This window comes from Callithrix jacchus, chromosome 5, assembly GCF_049354715.1.
Source record: "Callithrix jacchus isolate 240 chromosome 5, calJac240_pri, whole genome shotgun sequence".
Taxonomy (NCBI): Eukaryota; Metazoa; Chordata; class Mammalia; order Primates; family Cebidae; genus Callithrix; species Callithrix jacchus.
Window position 1 is genome coordinate 44,249,509 of NC_133506.1, and position 20,405 is coordinate 44,269,913.

The window sequence follows — 20,405 nt, forward strand, 5'->3', positions numbered from 1 at the left end:
AAAAATAAGGACAGTTGTGCTCATTTTCATGGCCATCCTTAAAAAGCTGAAAATGTTTTCAAAGAGTCAAAGTACTTAAAAATAACCAATGGCTTAACATTAGTGTCACTAAAGTTGGTATACAAACCCCCATTGCTAAATTTGACTGGCTTTAAAAAAAAATCTTTTTTTTTTAAATAATAACCAGTGGCAGCAAAGAACAGAAATAACAGGTCCCTCAGGAAATAGGCAACCAATGCAGAAACCAGCAAACCAACTAATTAAAAGTTCTATTATAAACAAAAAGTTATACTTTAAATTTTTTTAAGTATCAACATGATTTTTAAAGCTGGTCCTCAAGAAAAAGATGAATGACCACAGCAATTAAGCTACTTGAGGAGTCCTGGCACATTCTGAGAGCAAAAAGGACTGCAAAACTCCAAAGAAACTCAGCCGAAATGTGACTCTGGATAGCAGAGGCATAAGCATTACCTTATTCAACAAAATTCCCTAAGAGTGCAGTTGTTCCTTTTTACTTTTGGAATCAGAACAAAGTAACAGAGGAATTCCATTGAAGATCTACATAACGGTCTTAGAAGACAAGTCGCCAATGTCAAGAAACAAGACCAGAACCATTCAGAAGTCAGCTACGACCTTATTTCATTGGGGTTCTTTTTCCCGTTCAGCTGCTAAAACAGAAACATTTTTTTCCTCCTCCCTTCCCTTCTCTTCATTTACTCACTCACTTCCCTTCTCCGTTTCCTGCTTTTTGTAAACTCTGTCTTGAAAGCACGTTTTACAACAAAAAAATTACTTGTAGTGTATGTATGTACAACTTCACAACACCAACCCCAGGTCTCAAGGTCAAAAAACAAGCCAGGAGTAAAGTATCCGCTCCAGAATCTACTCCCATCCCAGAAAGAACAACCCAACTCTGTCCTGGGTGGCTCTTAGAGTTTTGAGACTCTGAATGAATGCCTAAATTTAGAAAGGGTGTAAACCAAGGGACTTTTGGTTAATGCTATCTAAAGCAGGCTGACTGCCAGCATTTCAAGTCAGTCATAAATTTTTTTTTAATTTTTTTTTTTCTTGAGACAGTGTCTTGATCTGTCACCCACGCTGGAGTGCAGTGGTGCAAGCTTGGCTCACTGCAACCTCTGCCTCCTGGGTTCAAGCGATTCTCCTGCCTCAGCCTCCCAAGTAGCTGGGATTACAGGCACACACCATCATGCCCAGCTAATTTTTGTATTTTCAGCAGAGACAGGGTTTTGCCACATTGGCCAGGCTGGTCTCAAACTCCTGACTTCAAGAGACCTGCCCACTTCGGCCTCCCAAAGTGCTGGGATTACAGAGGTGAGCCACTGCACTTGACTCAAGTCAGTCATAAATATGTAAACTTTCTAGAAGCTGAGAAAAGGAACAGGCTTTTTAAATTAAGACTGCCTCAAAAATGTTTCCCTTAAATTTACCTGAAAGAGTTATGTCTAACAGTTGGTTGAAACATGCAGTTCAAAACAAAACAAAACAAAAGTTAAACTCTCCAAATAAGACTAGGGAAATTTAAATTTCCAACCTGATAATTATAAAAATTCAACAAACAATACTCATAAATTATTAGTCACCTGCTAATTTAACACTTTTATGTGTCGTATTTAAGCCTAAACAGAGCATCTAAGGCAGTAATTCTCAAGAAGGGGCAATTTTGTTCCCCCAGAAGACATCTGCCCATGTCTAGAGACATTTTTTCGGTTGTCACAACTGGTGTGCAGAATGGAGGACCTACTGATATCTAGTAGAGGGGCCAGGGATTCTGTTTCAAGCACACATATACTAACTCACAAAATACAATCTTACTAATGTAACAAGTAGCTTATATTCTTAGACAGGGAAAAGAAAATCCCCTTTCCATCTCAAAGGTTTTAAAAAAACAGATCCTAATATTTTATTTTATTTTTTATTTTTATTTTTTTTGAGACAAAGTCTCACTCTGTTGCTGAGGCTGGAGGGCAGTGGCACAATCTCTACTCACTGTAACCTCCATCTCCTGGGTTCAAGCAATTTTCCTGCCTCAGCCTCCCAAGCAGTTGGCATTACAGGCATGCACCACCACGCCTGGCTAATTTTTGTGTTTTTAGTAGAGACGGCGTTTCACCATGTTGGCCAGACTGGTCTCGAACACCTGATCTCAAGTGATCCTCCTGCCTTGGCCTTCCAAAGTGCTGGGATTACTGGTGTGAGCCACTGTGCCTGGCCTGATGCTAATATTTCAGCACCCAAACAGATGTTCCTCTCCGAAAGAGAAGCCAGGACAGACATCACAGTTATGAATGTGGGAAAACCTATCATTTGCCCACATAACTCAAAGAACAAATCAAGTTTTTCACTACTGATACTGATATAGTTCATAGCAGCCTTCAAGGCACTGTGGAAATTGGAAATATGACTTCTGTGTAAATTCTGAACCTGTTGTTCAACAGTACTGTCCTGAAGACTAAGTCCTTAAATGCAAATAAGTATTTTCCTTTAAATCTGTATTTAAGGATTGTTTTCCACCAAGTAAATTAAGGACTTAAGAGAGCAAATCCTTTGTTAGAGTCTTCTTAGCGACAAACACTATTTTACACATAGTAAAATTAGGTTGAAAAGTTTGAAAGATTCTTCAGATCTCACTGGTGCTGGAAACACCTCTTACTGTGAATTGTGTCATGCTGCCATTTCCCTGCCTCTCTGCCACCCACACTGATGAGAGCCTCTCATCTTCTGGTTCTTTCTCTATTTGAAGGGCTTTAGACACCAACCAGGTCAGAAAAACATACTCATCTTATTCTCAAGTCCTAAGTTTACATAGCATACATAAGCACCATAATAATAAAAGGTGCCAAATGATGGAGTTACAGATGTTGCTTTTAAAAGATTCCTTAATTCCAAGTCCTCCCGGGTCTTAAGATTGGCTTGGTAACACAAAAATCTTATCATAAAAATAGAATCTTACTTTGGGAGGCCGAGGCGGGCAGATCACGAGGTCAAGAGATCAAGACCATCCTGGCCAACATGGTGAAACCCCATCTCTACTAAAAATACAAAAATAAGCTGGGCATGGTGGCATGCGCCTGTAGTCCCAGCTACTCGGAGGCTGAGGCAGGAGAATTGCCTGAACCTGGGAGGCAGAGGTTGCAGTGAGTTGAGACTGTGCCACTGCACCCCAGCTTGGCACCTGGTGACAGAGTAAGACTCTGTCTCAAAAAAAAAAAAACAAACAAAACAAATAAATAAAATAGAATCTTGCCTTGGCTGGCAGCTACCATTTTACAAGCGTCAAATACTTTTTATGGGTTGTGGGGAAGGAGAATCTGAGCACATGAGATCTACGAAAGTTGTTTTTTTAATTATAATGTACTAAAAAGTGGTCACAAAATATATATTCGGCACTCAGCAGTGAACTTACCAAGACTAGACCATACTGAATACGCAGTCCGAGTCATCTGTTTAATATACAAGGCGGCAGATTCTTCCAGAAATGGTTTACAGAATGATCTGTAATCATACTTAGTCTTTTTTTTTTTAATTATCTTGTGCTATTGCTAATACATGCTCAGTCTTATCCACTTTCAACTTACAGATTGTTAAATTTTTGCCCTATGAAATACTCAAGCAATTATGGAAAAACATTATTTATTTGTTTATTTATTTATTTACTTGAGACAGTGTTTCACTCTGTCGCCCAGGCTGGAGGGCAGTGGTGCAGTCTTGGCTCACCATAACCTCTGCCTCCCAGGTTCAAATGATTCTTCTGCGTTAACCTCCTGAATAGAGGGGACTACACACGTGCACCACACGCCTGACTAATTTTTTTTGTATTTTTAGTAGAGGTAGGGTTTCACCAAGTTGGTCAGGCTGGTCTTGAACTCCTGGCCTCAAGTGATCCGCCCACCTCAGCCTCCAAAAGTGGTGGATTAAAGGTGTTAGCCACCGCACCCAGCCAAAAAACATTTTTAACAGTCAATTTTTAAACTGGATTAATACAACTTACAATGTAGTAGCTATACTTTTATGTTAACAACATATCATTCTCCTTCATAGTAAGTGGTATTTCCAAACAAGATGTGTCTGGAAAAAAGAAAGAAAGAAGAAACAAAGAAATGAAACAAGTCATCCAATTTTGGAGAAGCCTCCTTCTCAGATAATCACAAACATTTCACTAAACATCTCCCCTTGCAAGTCTTTCAGTAAATCTGATGTAACACAGATATACAGATACAAAGGAACACTCCAGTGCCTCACTGTGATAAAGCAATTAACAATTCTAAAATATATTCACTCAATATTCAACAAAAATTTATTAACCATCTATTACATGTGAACCCATAAATGGCAGATTGCACATTGCAGGAAAGGATCTATGTGTTCTTCCTCAAAGACACAAGGTGACATATCTTTAGGCAATCATGTGTAAATACATTACTATGTTCTCTTTAGTTTTTTGAGAGGCTCCACTCCCAGAAAAACTTGGTCAATTAAAAAACCTTAAGGAATACACCACTTTTTCTACAACATAAAGTCCTTTTTAATAGCCTTGAAATACACCTAAAATACCCACATCATTCCTTTTACCAGTTATTTCTAAGATTCTTTTCTGACATATCTTTTAGTTGCAAAGTGGTTCTCTGTCTTCCGAAAGTAAACTGTTTCCACCATTACTTCCCCCTACCAGTCTCCCAAATCAGTAATTCATTGACTCCAAACATTATACAAATACCTGTAGGCAGGGCAGACACTAGTACAGAAGCATGTTAATCACTACCATCCTATACAATATTTCGAAAAAACTGCTTTAAGGTCAATGTCAAGCAAATAATGTTCAACAGCAGGCCTATATATACTAAATCACCCAGTAATAAAAGGTTTTTTAAAAGAAATATGACCAAACTGCCAAAAAAAAAGTGGGGGAAGCCCAGATGCGGTGGCTCACACCTGTAATCCCAGCAGCACTTTGGGAGGCAGAGGCAGGCAGATCACCTGAGGTCAGAAGTTCAAGACCAGCCTTACCAAAATGGAGAAACCCCCTCTCTACTAAAAATACAAAATTAGCTGGGCCTGGTAGCACATGCCTGTAATCCTAGCTACTCAGGAGGCTGAGGCAGGAGAATCACTTTAACCTGGGAGGTGGAGGTAGCAGTAAGCCAAGACTGCACCACTGCACTGCATCCTGGGCAACAAGAATAAAACTCCATGGAAGGGGGAGGGGGAAAGGGGGAAGGGGGAAGGGGGGGAGGGGGGAAAGGGGGGGAGGAGGAGGAGAGGGGAGGGGAGGGGAGGGGAGGGGAGGGGAGGGGAGGGGAGGGGAGGGGAGGGGAGGGAAGGGGAGGGGGAGTGGGAGCGGAGGGGGAGGGGAGGGGAGGAAAATAAGCCACTATGCACCTGATGCTCAAGACAGAAACACAGGAGAATTAGCCCTGAGGAGGTACACTCACTTGCAAGATAATAAAATTAGCCAAAAATAATGCCTGGAAACAACCCAGGCCGTTCAAGATTTTTACACTTGCAATACAGGTGAGACTGAATGTAGTCCCCATCTCACACTTGGCCCAATGCCATGGCCAATAGAGGACTTTCCACACAAATGTAACAGCTGGGAGGTCAGATGGTCTGCTTAAAGAAGTATTTTCTAAAAGACATTTTCATTATTAATGTTCATCCTAGAAAACTCATCATATAGGCCAGGTGCGGTGGCTCAAGCCTGTAATCCCAGCACTTTGGGAGGCCAAGGCTGGTGGATCACGAGATCAAGAGATTGAGACCATCCTGGTCAACATGGTGAAACCCCGTCGCTACTAAAAATACAAAAACCAGCTGGGCTTGGTGTCACGCACCTGTAGTCCCAGCTACTCAGGAGGCTGAGGCAGGAGAACTGCCTGAACCCAGGAGGCGGAGGTTGCGGTGAGCCGAGATCACGCCATTGCACTCCAGCCTGGGTAACGAGCGAAACTCTGTCTCAAAAAATAAATAAAATAAAATAAAAATAAAAAATAAAAATGGAAAAAGGAGCTGTTAGAGTCAGACATAAAGACGGTATTAAAAAACCACCACCATCAACTTTGCAAAAAGAGGAGAGAGAGATGAGAAATACAGCAGTCTGCACCCATTTGGATCTCAAATACTTTTACACAGTGATAACTGAGATTCATACAAACATTCACATTTTGGCCAGGTGTGGTGGCTCATGCCTGTAATCCCAACACTTTGGGAGGCCAAGACAGAAGTGCCTGAGCCCAGGAGTTTGAGACCAGCCTAGGCAACAGAGAGAGACCCCATCTCTACAAAAAATTTTAAAACTAGCCAGGCATGGTGACATGCACCTGTAGTCTCAGCTACTTGGAAGGCTGAGATGGGAGGACTGCTTGGGACCAGAAGGTTGAGGCTGCAGTGAGCCCTGACTGTACCACTACACTCCAGCATAGGTGACAAAGTGAGACTCCATCACAAAAAACAAACAAAAATTCACATTTCCATAGGCAAATCTATTTTCTGAAATCCTCTAATTTCAAAAGATAATCCAAGCCATCATAATTATTACCAATATGTTCATATAGTACACAATCACCTCTGCAATAGCAGAGAGAACAAAGACTGTAAGTTAAACCCAATCCCCTTTTTTCCCCAGTCAAGAATGCATACTAAGCCGGGCACAGCGGCTCATGCCTGTAATCCCAGCACTTTGGGAAGCCAAGGTGAGTAGAACACCTGAGGTCAGAAGTTCAAGACTAGCCTGGCCAACATGGTGAAACCCTATCTCTACTAAAAATACAAAAATTAGGCTGGGGGCAGTGGCTCACATTTGTAATCCCAAAACTTAGGGAGGCCAAGGCAGATGGATCAGCTGAGGCCAGGAATTCGAGACCAGCCTGGCCAACATGGTGAAACCCCGACTCTAATAAAAATACAAAAATTAGCTTGGCATGGTGGTGCATGCTCGTAATCCCAGCTACTTGGGAGTCTGAAGCAGGAGAATCACTTGAACTCGGAGGCAGAGGTTGGGATAGGACCACCGCACTCTAGCCTGTACAACAAAGTGAGACACTGCCTCAAAAATTAAATAAAAATATAAAAAGTAGCAGGCACTTTGGGAGGCCAAGGCGGGTGGATCACCTGAGGTCACAAGTTTGAGACTAGCGTGGCCAACATGGTGAAATACAAAAATTAGCTGGGCATGGTGGTAGGTGCCTGCAATCCTAGCTACTGGGGAGGCTAAGGCATGAGAACTGCTTGAGCCTGGGAGGTGGAGATTGCAGTGAGCCAAGATCGTGCCACGGCACTCTAGCCTAGGGAACAGTGAGACTTTGTCTCAAAAAAAAAAAAATTTAGTCGGACGTGGTGGTGCAGGCCTGTAATCTCAGCTTCTCGGGAGGCTGAGGTGGGAGAATCGCTTGAACCTGGGAGGTGGAGGTTGTAAGATTGCAGTAAGCCAAGACCGCGCCACTGCACTCCAGCCTGGGTGACAGAGCAAGACTCTGTCTCAAAGAAGAAGAAAAAAGCATACTAGAATGCAAGAGCATGAATTAAATTCACTGCTTTATTCATTTAACAAATAAATATTCAACACCTACTATTTGTAGGCATTATTCTAGGCACTGGGGAGAAAGGTATGCATAACAAGACACAGTCAATGTCCCCACGGAATTCACATTCCTACACTCAATACAAATTTTTAAATAAATAATTCACAGTAGCACTTTAGTAGTAACAAGTCATCTATAATATACAGCATCTCATATCTGGAAGACACATAAAAATGTAAAAGGTGGCTGGGTATGACGGCTCATGCCTATAATCCCAGCACTTTGGGAGGCCAAGGTGGGAGGACTAAGCCCAGGAATTTGAGATCAGGCTGGGTAACATTGTGAGACTCGGTCTGTACAAAAAAATGTCTTAAAGTAGCCAGAAGTGGTGGCACATGCACCTTGGTCCCAGCTACTTGGGAGGCTGAGGTGGGAGGAATGCCTGAACCCAGGAGGTGGAAGCTGCAAAGAACTGTGATTGTGCCACCACACTGCAGCCTAGATGACAGAATGAGACCCTGTCTCAAAATCAAACAACCAACCGACAACAAAATAGATAAAAGACCCTTTGACTGTACACTGATTTACAATAAGGGCAAACCAGCTGTTGGGTATGATGTAAAAAAAACTCTCAACTGGGGATCTGAGTTTGGGTTGTAACTGCTGCTCAGCTGAATAACCCAAAGCAAGTTACATCTGTAGGCTTCACCTTTTTAATATATAAAATGGGTTATGCTGGCTGGGCATAGTGGCTCACTCCTATAATCCCAGCACTTTGGGAGGCTGAGGTGGGTGGATCACAAGGTCAGGAGACCAAGACCATCCTGGCCAACATGAGAGGCCAACAACTCTGTTTTTAGTAGAGAGATGGCGTTTTACCCCATCTCTCTACTAAAAATACAAAACTTAGCTGGGAGTGGTGGCACACACCTATAGTCCTGAAGCAATTCAGAAGGCTGAAGCAAGAGAATCACTTGAAACCCGGAGGTGGAGGTTGCAGTGAGCCGAGATCACACCACTGCACTCCAGCCTGGCAAAAGAGAAAGATTCTGCCTCAGAAAAGGAAAAAAAAAAAAAACACGGGTTATGCCTGTAATCCCAGCACTTTGGGAGGCTAAGGAAGAGGGATCACTTGAGGCCAGGATTTCCAGACCGGCCTGGGCAACACAGTGAGACCCCTGTCTCCACAATAATTTAAAAATTAGCCAGAGGTGGTGGCATGTGCCTGCAGTCCCAGATACTTGGGAGGCTGATGTGAGAGGATTGCTTGACCCCATGAGGTTGAGGCTGCAGTGAGCTATGATCGTACCACCACACTCCAGCCTGGGTGACAGGAAAAAAAATGGGATAGAATCATAATTTCTTCTTTTTCTTTTCTTTTCTTTTTTTTTGAGACAGAGTCTCACTCTGTCACCCAAGCTGGAGAGCAGTGGCACGATCTCCACTCACAGCAACCTCCGCCTCCTGGGTTGCAGCAATTTTCCTGCCTCAGCCTCCCATGGGATTACAATCGCCCACCACCACACCTGGCTGATTTTTGTATTTTTAGTAGAGTCGGGGTTTTGGCCAGGCTAGTCTCCAACTCCTGACCTCAAGTAATCCACCTGTCTCAACCTCCCAAAGTGCTGGGATTACAGGCATGAGCCACCGCACCCAGCCTACCACAATTTGATATGATTAATAAAACAGTAATCATATGATTCTTGGGTGGATTAACTGGTAATGTAAGTGAAATGCTTGTAAACTATGACATGCTGGCCAGGGAGGTGGCTCACACCTATAACCTCACTTTGGAGGCCAAGGCAGGCAGATCATGAGGTCAGGAGTTTTAGAACAGCCTAGCCAACATGGTGAAACCCTGTCTCTACTAAAAACAAAAAATTAGCTGGGCATGGTGGCAGGCGCCTGTAATCCCAGCTACTCAGGAGGCTGACACAGGAGAATGAATGGCTTGAACCCGGGAGATGGAGGTTGCAGTGAGCCGAGACTGTACCGCTGCACTCCAGCCTGGGCGACAGAGCAAGACTCCATCTCAAAAAAAAAAGTATGACATGCCATGCCAAAGTCAGCTGTTCATTAATATTATTAGGGTAGACCACACTGACATTATAAAATGATAATAAAAAGTCACATTCAAATCACACTATTAAGAAGATAAAAAGTAGCAAATTTTAGAAAGTCCCTCATGCAAAAGAAAGCTTATTTCACTTTATTCTTTATGTTTGGTGCTTCAATAAATTCTCAACTAAAAGGGAAAATTACTATCTAGAAATAGTCACTTGCTAAACATTACAGGTTGCAAAAGTTTACTCAATGATAAACCAAAAGGAAACTTATTTGCCAAACTTTATTTGACTGTCATCTAGGTAAAGGGTCATGGAGCCTAAATGAGCAGGTCGGTTCAATTGAGCAACAAAGAACATAAGCTTCCAAGCATAATCAGACCTATCATATATAAATTGTTCTTTCTGACAGAGGAAAGGACTGCCCAGCATTCTGCATAAAGTCACAATGGCTTCAGCAGACAATGGCCCTATTTGTGTGAGGGTAGAATCTGCAAGGGTAGAAAATTCATGCCTCAGTTAATTTTAATCTACAGAAGGTATAGAGACTTCAAATAAGCAAAGACATGAGAGAATCAGACAAGATCTAGTTAGATCCTAAAGCTCATCTCTGAGGGGAGCCAATATAGTAACAATGTAAACAGCATTATCTGCTCACTTCATTCCCAAGGTGTATTTCCAACACGTTTTAGTGATTAGTGAGACATGCTATGTCATTATAGACTACATGGTAGCCTCAGTTGAGGTTAAACACAAAATGGAACTTCAGACACCATCTCACTAAAAGCTCAAATCCAAAGGCAGATTTAATTTCATTGATCCATCCTTTTAAGATTAGCTATAAGAGAAGACTGCTGCCCGGGTGGAATATCAAAGAAGCTTCTGATTCAGATCACCAATTCAAAGAAAGTACAACAAAATTGTTGAAGAAGCAGTTCGATTCCAAACAGAAAGCTGCATTAAATACTCCTAACAGTATTAGCCACAAAAGGGATGTTAGAAACGGCCAGGAAGCAAAGAGGGCAACCAGCACCTACCCTATAAAGTTAATTGGAAGCTTAGTTAACTCATTTACAATAAAGCAGAACGTTAGAATTCAGAAGAAATGAATTATTTAGCAACAACGTGGACTATAGTTTTTGTTTTTTGTTTTGAGTCAAGAGCAATGCTGGGTCACTGCAACCTCTGCCTCCCGAGTTCAAGCCATTCTCCTGCCTCAGTCTCCCAAGTAGCTGTGATTACAAGCATACACCACCACACCCAGCTAATTTTTGTATTTTTAGTAGAGACAGGGGTTTCCCCATGTTAGCCAGGCTGGTCTCAAACTCCTGACCTCAGGTGATCTACCTGCCTTGGTCTCCCAAAGTGACGGAATTACAGGTGTGGGCTGGCAATTTTTAACAAACTTCACGACACATGATAGCAGTAATTTAGGAGCTGGCCTTCTTCAACACAAAGGTTAGTAAGACAGCCCCTCCCCAGACACAAACTTGTGGATCAGCTTTAAGTTTTAGCTTAATTTGACACAATAAATAAAAATAAACTGGAAAGCTATTTCAAGGGTCCATTTAAAAGACTATTACTTAACCAGACTTTCTTTCAAATTGATCTAAGGTTCTAGCGAGCACAATTCATCCTAGCTGCTGTGGTGGGGAAAGGTGGAGGGGCGCTAATGACAAGCAGAATCAATTATCCTAAACAAAAAGGACCTAAGCATAAGTTAGAGACAAAGCATGGTTCAGTAAAAAGAGCACTGACTTTGAAGCCAGACCAGCCTGTGCTCTAAAACTAATACTTGGTGGCTCACGGTCCTGAGCCAGTTATCGGTGTCTCAGAAGGACTTCTGTATTTTCAGTTATAATGACCCTTACTCTGCAAAGATGTTTGTGAGTATTAGAAATACAACATATAGAGTCTAAGAAACACTTTTCTTTGGTTCAAGGCAAGAGCTAAATAAACTGCAACTTTTATATTATTAGGTAAATTCAACCTGACCTTTTAGATTTCCTTTTCTGCATAAAATAACTTTCACCCTGTAATTCTAACCTGGCACATGGTAAGAGCTCAATAGCAAAAAATATCCAGCAAATTCAATAAACCTGTCCTTACACATAAACATCTATAAACTTACAGTGACTTGTAAAAAAAATTTTAATGGGGCTCTGCACAGTGGCTCAACTCCTGTAATTCCAGCACTTTGGGAGGCCGAGGTGGGTGGAGCACAAGATCGAGACCATCCTGGCTACCATGGTGAAACCCCGTCTCTACTAAAAACACAAAAAATTAGCCAGGCATGGTGGTGGGACCTGTGGTCCCAGCTACTCAGGAGGCTGAGGCAGGAGAACTGCTTGAACCTGGGAGGCAGAGGTTGCAGTAAGCTGAGATGGAGCCACTGCTCTCCAACCCAGGCAACAGAGCAAGATTCCATCTCAAAAAAAAAAAAAATTAAATTAAATTTTATCTTATTTTTAAGACGGGGTTTCACCATGTTGGCCAGGCTGGTCTTGAACTCCCGACCTCAGGTGATCCGCCCGCCTCAGCCTCCCAAAGTGCTGAGATTACAGAGGTGAGCCACCGTGCCCAGCCCCCCAAAAAAATTTTTTTAATGGGATCAGAGAACATGCTGACTAAAACCAACCTACTCACTGAGCAACCAGTTCTACTGCTACATCATATACAGTGGCAAGGTCCAGCACAGTGGCTCAAGCCTGTAATCCTGGCACTTTGGGAAGCCAAGGTAATCAGACTGCCTGAGCTTAAGAGCTCAAGACCAGCCTGGGCAATATGGAGAAATCCCATCTCTACTAAAAATACAAAAAATTACTTGGGTATGCTAGTGCACACTTGTAGTCCCAGCTACTCGGGAGGCTAAGACACGGGAATCACTTGAACCCAGCAAGTGGAGGGTGCAGTGAACCGAGATCATGCCACTGCATTCCAGTCTGGGCAACAGAGAGAGATTCAGCCCCCTCCCCCCCAAAAAAAACATAGAGGCAATCTAATGAAGGTTTGACTCTCAGCAATAATTTTCATTCGGGGAAAAGATTCCAATGTATTTAAATAGATTTTCTTAGCCTTTATTGTCTTGGAGACATGACACAAAATTTCTATCATAATGAAATGGCCAATTTTGCTTCCATTACTGTTACAAACCCACATAGTCATCACACTTCTTTCCCAAATTAGATTCCAGATTAAACAGAAGCCATATGGGTTACAGATTTGATATTTAGAAGACTAATTTTTAATAGAAAGCAAATACTTTCTCAAATAGGTTTTTCCACTTTTGCTTTCAGTAAATGTACTCTGAGGGAGCTCCCTGTGTCTACTTCTTTAACAAATAAACATATGTAATCCCAGAAAATACACAGTAATTAACAGCCTGCAGAGACTTTTCTCTACTTCCTCTTACCTGGTGACATAAATCACTGTTACATCAACCTTATTCACTAGTATGGGAATATAAACACTTAAAAAATAAAGCTATGTGCAGCAATTCTCATTTTACCATTTAAAAAATATTACTTTTCTTTGCAGTAAGGTTTTCTAGTTCAGAGCATTAAGCTGTCAACAAGACAGATATCCAAGCCATCTATCTAGTGGCATTTGATAAGCTCAATATAGCTATACATTTATAATCTCTATCTCCTCAGCAGGTGAGAATAATGGATTTGGCCAACAGTATTCAAGCTTCATAACACCTTCATAATACTGTATGGTAAAATGGTAATGATAAAGAGTAGATGGTATTCAGCACCATAAAACAGGGCAGAAATAAATAAACAAACAGGGCAGGGTATGGTGGCTCACGCCTGTAATCCCAGCACTTTGGGAGGCCTAGGCGGGCGGATCAACTGATGTCAGGAGTCCAAGATCTGCCTGACCAACACAGAGAAACCCCATCTCTACTAAAAATACAAAATTAGCCATACATGGTGGTGCATGCCTGTACTCCCAGCTACTTGGGAGACTGAAGCAGGAGAACTGCCTGAACGCAGGAGGCGGAGTTTGTGGTGAGCCAAGATCATGCCATTGTTGCCTGGGCAACAAGAGTGAAACTCCATCTCAAAAAAATAATACTTTGAGGGAGCTCCCTGAGTCTACTTCTTTAACAAATTCTGCCTAAAATTTAGATGGTATCTAAAGAGATGAACAATAAAACTTCATAAACTTTGTTAAATGTTTGAAATTTTTTCATAACAAAACGTTGGGGGGAAATAACCATACCAACTAACTTGTCCTCTCAGAGTTCAACCATTAACTGGCAATTTATATTTTCTGGAACAACACAAATGGTATAGCCTTGATTCTGGTGAAGTCTTAAAAAGCTCATGTAGAAAATTACACCAGAAGCATTTCAATCACAAATGTCTCCATCACCAGATGTCAATGTAAAACCACCTGTTAAGTCACGTGGAAAAAAACCTGTCAAAGAACTCTCTAAGGCCGGGCATGGTGGTCACGCCTATAGTCCCAGCACTTTGGGAGGCCAGGCAGGTGGATCACGAGGTCAAGAGATCGAGACCATCCTGGTCAACAAGGTAAAACACCGTCTCTACTAAAAATACAAAATTTAGCTAGGCATGTGGTGCACGCCTGTAGTCCCAGCTACTTGGGAGGCTGAGGCAGGAGAATTGCCTGAACCCAGGAGGCGGAGGTTGCGGTGAGCCGTGATCGTGCCATTGCACTCCAGCCTGGGTAACAAGAGTGAAACTCCGTCTCAAAAAAAAAAAAAAAAGGATTATCTAAACAGTTTTGAAAGCTCTAAAATCCCATTCTGAGAAAAAAGCAACCCCAAAGCTCTTATTTGAGAGGGGAGGAATTCACCTTTCCTCAAACTGAACAATTCTGCATCACCAGGCATGACATCAAATAAGATGATCGAATTTAGAGGCTCCTGAAAACAAGGTCTCTGCCTATAATCCCAGCTACTAGGGAGGCTGAGGTGGGAGGATTACTTGAGCTCAGGAGTTCAAGACCAGCCTGGGCAACAAACTACAGACTGGCTTATAGAATCCCACAAAAAGATAACTTTTTCATGAAAGTTTCATCTTTAGACTGAATTACACTCTTACTGAATCCAGTAAAAAGGCTCAAAGAAAGTTGCCCTACAAACTGAGACTAAGAGACCAGATGAAGCAGCATCCATATCTGATAACACCCAGTATGATATTAATGATTTGGACTTTAGGGGAGAGTTCCATGAGTCATGCCCATTTCTAAACTTAAAATACAGTAAATTTAAAAAAAAAATACAGCAAATCCTCTTAATGGATAGGTTCTTGGAAACTGAGACTTCAGACTAACACAAGCTAATTGACACAAACAAGAGTTAGGTTCCTAGGGCATATTTCTCGTCAGAAAAACATCATCAAACTTTTAAATAAAGACCAAAACACTTCTAATATTAAACACCAAAATAAATGTCAAGTATACATACTTTTTTTTTTTCTGAGATGGAGTTTCAATCACGTTGCCAAGGCTAGAGTGCAATGGCACGATCTCGGCTCACTGCAACCTCCGCCTCCCAGGTTCAAGTGATTCTCCCGCCTCTGCCTCCAGAGTAGCTGGGATTACAAGAACCTACAACCACACCAGCTAATTTTTGTATTTTCAGCAGAGACGGGGTTTCACCACATAGGCAAGGATGGTCTTGATCTCCTAACTTCAGTTGATCCACCCGCCTCAGCCTCCTAAAGTGCTGTGATTATAGGTGTTGAGCCACTACGCCCAGCGAGAGCAACTTATTCTGAAGAAATTATATTCATGGTAACAATTCTCAATGCTTAAAAGTTTTACTTTAAGCTTAATGGGAAGCACTACACATTTTGTTAAATGTGTTGTGTCCTTTCCCAGATACTAAACTGGTGTTTCTTTCCTAAATCAAAATTAAGAGGTGTATTCTTCCCCATCTTCCAGGTAGTAATAACTAAAACATAATATGTAACATTTCCACTGTACCTGACCAAGCTCAAAAGTAAACCTACAAAACTGAAGCAATAATGTTATAGATCTAAAATCTGGAAAACTATTCATGACTAGAAATCTGAAAAGTTAAGCAACAATGACAAACATTTATAATATTCCTGTCAACTTCCAATGTAAGAGATCTTTTAGACAACAAAGAAAAATGTGAACACTTACGTTGTGATTTCATACCATTCAAAAAAATTAAGATTTCATTCATATTTGCTAAATTTGTTATTTGCAAATAGAGCAGATGGGGGATCTTCTGAAAACAATTCTACAACAGAAGATTATCTTTTGCTTAATTCTTAACCTAAGGTAACAGCAGTATATTTACACAACTACTGTAAAGAAACTAAGTTTGCATTACAAATTATTAACTGTAGTGTAACTCTGACACAAAGTTATCTCTATAAAAGTGGGTTAACAGTCAGATCTCTGCCAAACAGGATCGGGGAAATCTGTATTTCTGATAGCTTTTCAATTATAGTCATTAATAGCTCAAGAATGTTTGCTTTTGTAAGCAACAAAGAAGCAAGGCTGCATTTTGATTTTGAGGTGAAAGCATTGGATCAAGAGCTATATTTTTCTTTTCTCCTGTACAGAAATCATCTATAAAGAGAGAAGAGAAGCCCAACAAATAAAATGAGAACTATGATTCTACTAAAAGTAGATTCTGGGCCGGGCGTGGTGGCCCACGCCTATAATCCCAGCACTTTGGGAGGCCAAGGCGGGTGGATCACGAGGTCAAGAGATCGAGACCATCCTGGTCAACAAGGTGAAACACCGTCTCTACTAAAAATACAAAAAATTAGCTGGGCATGGTGGCGCGTGCCTGTAGTCCCAGCTACTCGGGAGGCTGAGGCAGGAGAATTGCTTGAGCCCAGGAGGCGGAGGTTGCAGTGAGCCGAGATCGCGCCATTGCACTCCAGCCTGAGTAACAAGAGCAAAACTCCATCTCAAAACAAAAAAAAAATAAAAATAAAAAATAAAGTAGATTCTGTGACATTAATAATCTGGGGCAATCTGGTAAAAGTCAAAATCGCTAATGTTTTGATACAATGTTCAAAATTTCTTTCAAAATAATCTAGTTTGAGAGTGGGATGCAACATGAAACAAGACCGACCTTGGCTATGAGTTAATAATTGTTAGAGCTGAGTGACTAATACATGGGGTTCTACATACTATTCAATTTTTGCATATTTTCCAGAATAAAAAAACTTTTAAAAAATGGTATTCGAAATACCATTTCCCTATTGCAATATGCCATTGTGATACAGCAATAGAAGACATGCTTTATACGGCTTGTGTACTAGTTGTTTGGTTACGTGGTGGTGTTTTGTTTTGAGACGGAGTTTGCGACAGCCCAGGCTGGAGAGCAATGGCGCTATCTCTGCTCACTGCAACCTCCACCTCCCAGGTTCAAGCGATTCTCCTGCCTCAGCCTGCCGAGTAGCTGGGATTACAGGCACCCGCCACCACACCCGGCTACTTTTTGTATTTTTAGTAGAGATGAAGTTTCACCATGTTGGCTAGGATGGTCTCGATCTCCTGACCTCGTGATCCACCCGCCTCCACCTCCCAAAGTGCTGGGATTACAGGCGTGAGCCACTGTGCCCTGCCTGCTTACTTTTTTTTTTTTTTTTGAGACGGAGTTTCACTCTTGTTACCCAGGCTGGAGTGCAACGGCGCGATCTCGGCTCACCGCAACCTCCGCTTCCTGGGTTCAGGCAATTCTCCTGCCTCAGCCTCCTGAGTAGCTGGGATTACAGGCACACGCCACCGTGCCCAGCTAATTTTTTTTTTTGTATTTTTAGTAGAGACGGGGTTTCACCATGTTGACCAGGATGGTCTCAATCTCTTGACCTCGTGATCCACCCGCCTCGGCCTCCCAAAGTGCTGGGATTACAGGAAAGCAACCGCGCCTGACCCACATGTTTTAAAAGAGCAATTCAGGCCAGGAGCGATGGCAGGCACCTGTAATCCCAGCTACTCAGGAGGCTGAGGCAGGAGAATCGTTTGAACTTGGGAGGCAGAAGTTGCAGTGAGCCGACTGCACTCCAGCCTGGGAGACAAGAGTGAGACTCCATCTCCAAAAAAAAAAAAGGCTGTAAGAAAATTCTAGGAAAATTTGTCAAAAACAAGGAGGGCACTTTGCCACATGTGTGTTATTAAAAGATGGTTATAAATCAAAATATTTTCAGTTCACTAAGGAAATTCAATGCCTACAACGATACAGGAGGATCACTCAGGTAAACACACACTCCTTACTCGTATAAAATTTAACATTCATAAGTTGCATTTCCTTTGAGTACACCTATAAAACTAAGTACAAAAGTTTTTAAAACCCAGTATCCTTTAATAAAGTTGCTGTTCTAAAAATCCCACCTGTCACCAGGATAACCGAAACTGCTCCCTCTACACTCCAACTATATTTTTAGTTTTTACCTCAACAAGTAGCAACGTAATTTACATTTGGTAAGCACGGATTCCTGAAAGGCCAAAATCAACCAGGAACCTGATTTAACTGTTTCCACCACGTTCTGAACAATGAAAGCTACAAGCAGAAGAGAAGTGTGACCCCTTAAAAAGGTCCACACGGCCAAAGAACAGTGGCAGGACAGACCGAAGTACGTATCTTCGCGGAACCCAAGAAAACTTCCCACACAAGCAATACTGCAACAAGGAGGCGGGGCCAGGGCTTAAAAGGAAAGTCAGCCATCAGGGAGGGGGGGAATAAAAGCAAAGCTTCGGTGAAAAAACTTAAGAGATGTAGAGCAAGAAAAGACAGACAAATTTTTCCATTTTCGTACACCCCCCCTTCAAAGCCTGACACACTGCAAGTGCTCCAGATAGGTCTGCTTAACACAAGGGAAGCTTCTGCCAGCAACTTTCCCAGAAATGGAATGACAAGAAGCTGGATGATGGCCGGGCGGGGGGAAATGGACAGGTTGCTCATCCTGCGGGAGCTGGTGAATATCCTGCAGTTGGCTAAGCGGAGGAGATGGAAAGAAATAGCATCTATCGTTTACAGACTGCCAACTACAGTGTTCCAATTAAGCGTATGCCTCTTTCAGATGTTAACAACTCAAAACAATGCCCTGGCTCTGGACACGGGCACGCGCAACACTGAGCCTCTAAGAAACCCAAACGGATAGGTAGGTCAACTTCTATCCACTCTACCCATTAAATTATCCTTCATATCACGCTAATAAATTATGCAGACGGTTTATTGGGACACGCTGTGGGTCTGGCACTCTGATAAGCGCTTTACACGCCCCATTTCACTGAACCCTAACAGCCATAAGAGGCAGGGACTGTATCAGCAGCCCCTTTTCCAACCAGGACACAAAGAGTTTAAGTGTCTTGCCTAATGGGGCAGAGCCGGGATTAGCACCCGTTTTGGACACCTGGGCGGTGCTCTTAACCACTAAGCTGCAGACCTGGGCCGGCGAGACTGAGAGGCTCCAGTTCTCGGGGACCTAAAACGGGGACCCCCCACCCCCAGCTTCAGCCCCGGGAATAACTTCGGCATCCCCGCGCGCGCCATGCGGGACGAGGAAAGGCGGCCACGGCACCTGTTTGTGACCCCGGCGAGGGCTGAAGCGGATGGGGGCGCCCGGGGGCCAGGCCTCAGGGCGCCCCGAGGCGGGGGGCGCAGGAGGACCCGCCTCCTCCGGGAAGGCCCCGCGGGCTGGAGAGAGGCCCGGGGGAAGGCGGCGGGGCGCGCAGGCCCGCCAAGGCCTAGGCCCCACCCGCCGCCCACTCCCCACCGCCGCGGCGCCAGCGCGGGCCCCGCCAGGCCCGGCCGGGCCGGGCCGCCTCACCTGGCTGCTGCCCCGAGCTCGTCCCCCGGCCGGCGGTCCTGGGCGGCGGCGGCGAGGAGGGGAAGGGAAGGAAAAAAGGAGAGGAGGACGGGACGAAGGGAGGGAAGAGGCGGAGTGGCCACGGAGAAGGCGGGCGCCGCCGGGCTGGGGGGGGGGTCAAAGGAAGGGGGAGCCGAGTAAGACACGGCAGCCGCCAGCGCAAACGCTGAAGAGCCGCTCCGGCGCCCGCAGCCCGGCAGGAAGTGACGGGGGAGGGGCCGGCGCCCGCCCCCGGCCCCCGCCCGCCGCCACCCCCACCCGCGGCCAGGACCACAAGTTCCGGCGGGCGCTGCGGCACAACCTGCGCTCGCAAGGCACGCCGGTAGCCCAGCGGGAGTGAAGCCATGTCCGGTTTGAGCCGCTGCGGCCAGCCCTGGGGCCCCGGGGCCTGCCGGGAATTGTAGTTCCGGTGGGAGTTTCGCGCTGCCTGCTGGACTAGTAGCGGGGCTGGGAGAACCAGCCTGCCTTCTTTTCCTCCACTTCCTTCTTCCTTCCTTCTCTCGGTTCTTCCTCTTCTCCTGCCTCTGGCCCTCGTTTCTCTCCTTCCCGCAATGTTTCTTCCTTCATCTGTAAATGTTCATTAAATGCTTGCTGTATGCAAGGCATTCCGCCAAGAGCTAGGGATGTAGTGGTGAACAGACAAAAATCCCTGCCCTCGTGGAGCTTACATTCTTGTGTGAGTAAAACACACAATAAATAAATTTAGAAAATTTGGCCGGGCGCGGTGACTCACGCTTGTAATCCCAGCACTTTGGGAGGCCGAGGCGGGTGGATCACGAGGTCTGGAAATTGAGACCATCATGGCCAACATGGTGAAACCCCGTCTCTACTAAAAATACAAAAATTAGCCGGACGTGGTGGCGGGCGCCAGATATGTCAGCTACTGGAGAGGCTGAGGCAGGAGAATCGCTCGAAGCAGGGAGTCGGAGGTTTCGGTGAGCCAAGATCGCGCCGCTGCACTCTGGCCTGGGTGA

General features: G+C 43.8%; 1 protein-coding gene across 11 annotated transcripts in view; it reads right to left on the reverse strand.

The window, feature by feature from the left end:
• The window catches only part of STAU1 (staufen double-stranded RNA binding protein 1), a 66,266-nt gene extending 46,630 nt beyond the window's left edge, over positions 1 to 19,636 (reverse strand). For 6 of the 11 annotated variants that reach the window (XM_035298873.3, XM_035298872.3, XM_035298869.3 and 3 more), the window contains exon 1: positions 19,393 to 19,636. The gene's annotated coding sequence lies outside the window, so the exon portion shown is untranslated. Of the gene's footprint in view, positions 1 to 4,009; positions 4,087 to 19,392 lie in introns of all 11 variants that reach the window. The other 5 variants (XM_078371909.1, XM_078371908.1, XM_054255440.2 and 2 more) reach the window with 1 other exon arrangement.
• Between the last annotated feature and the right edge of the window lie 769 nt (positions 19,637 to 20,405).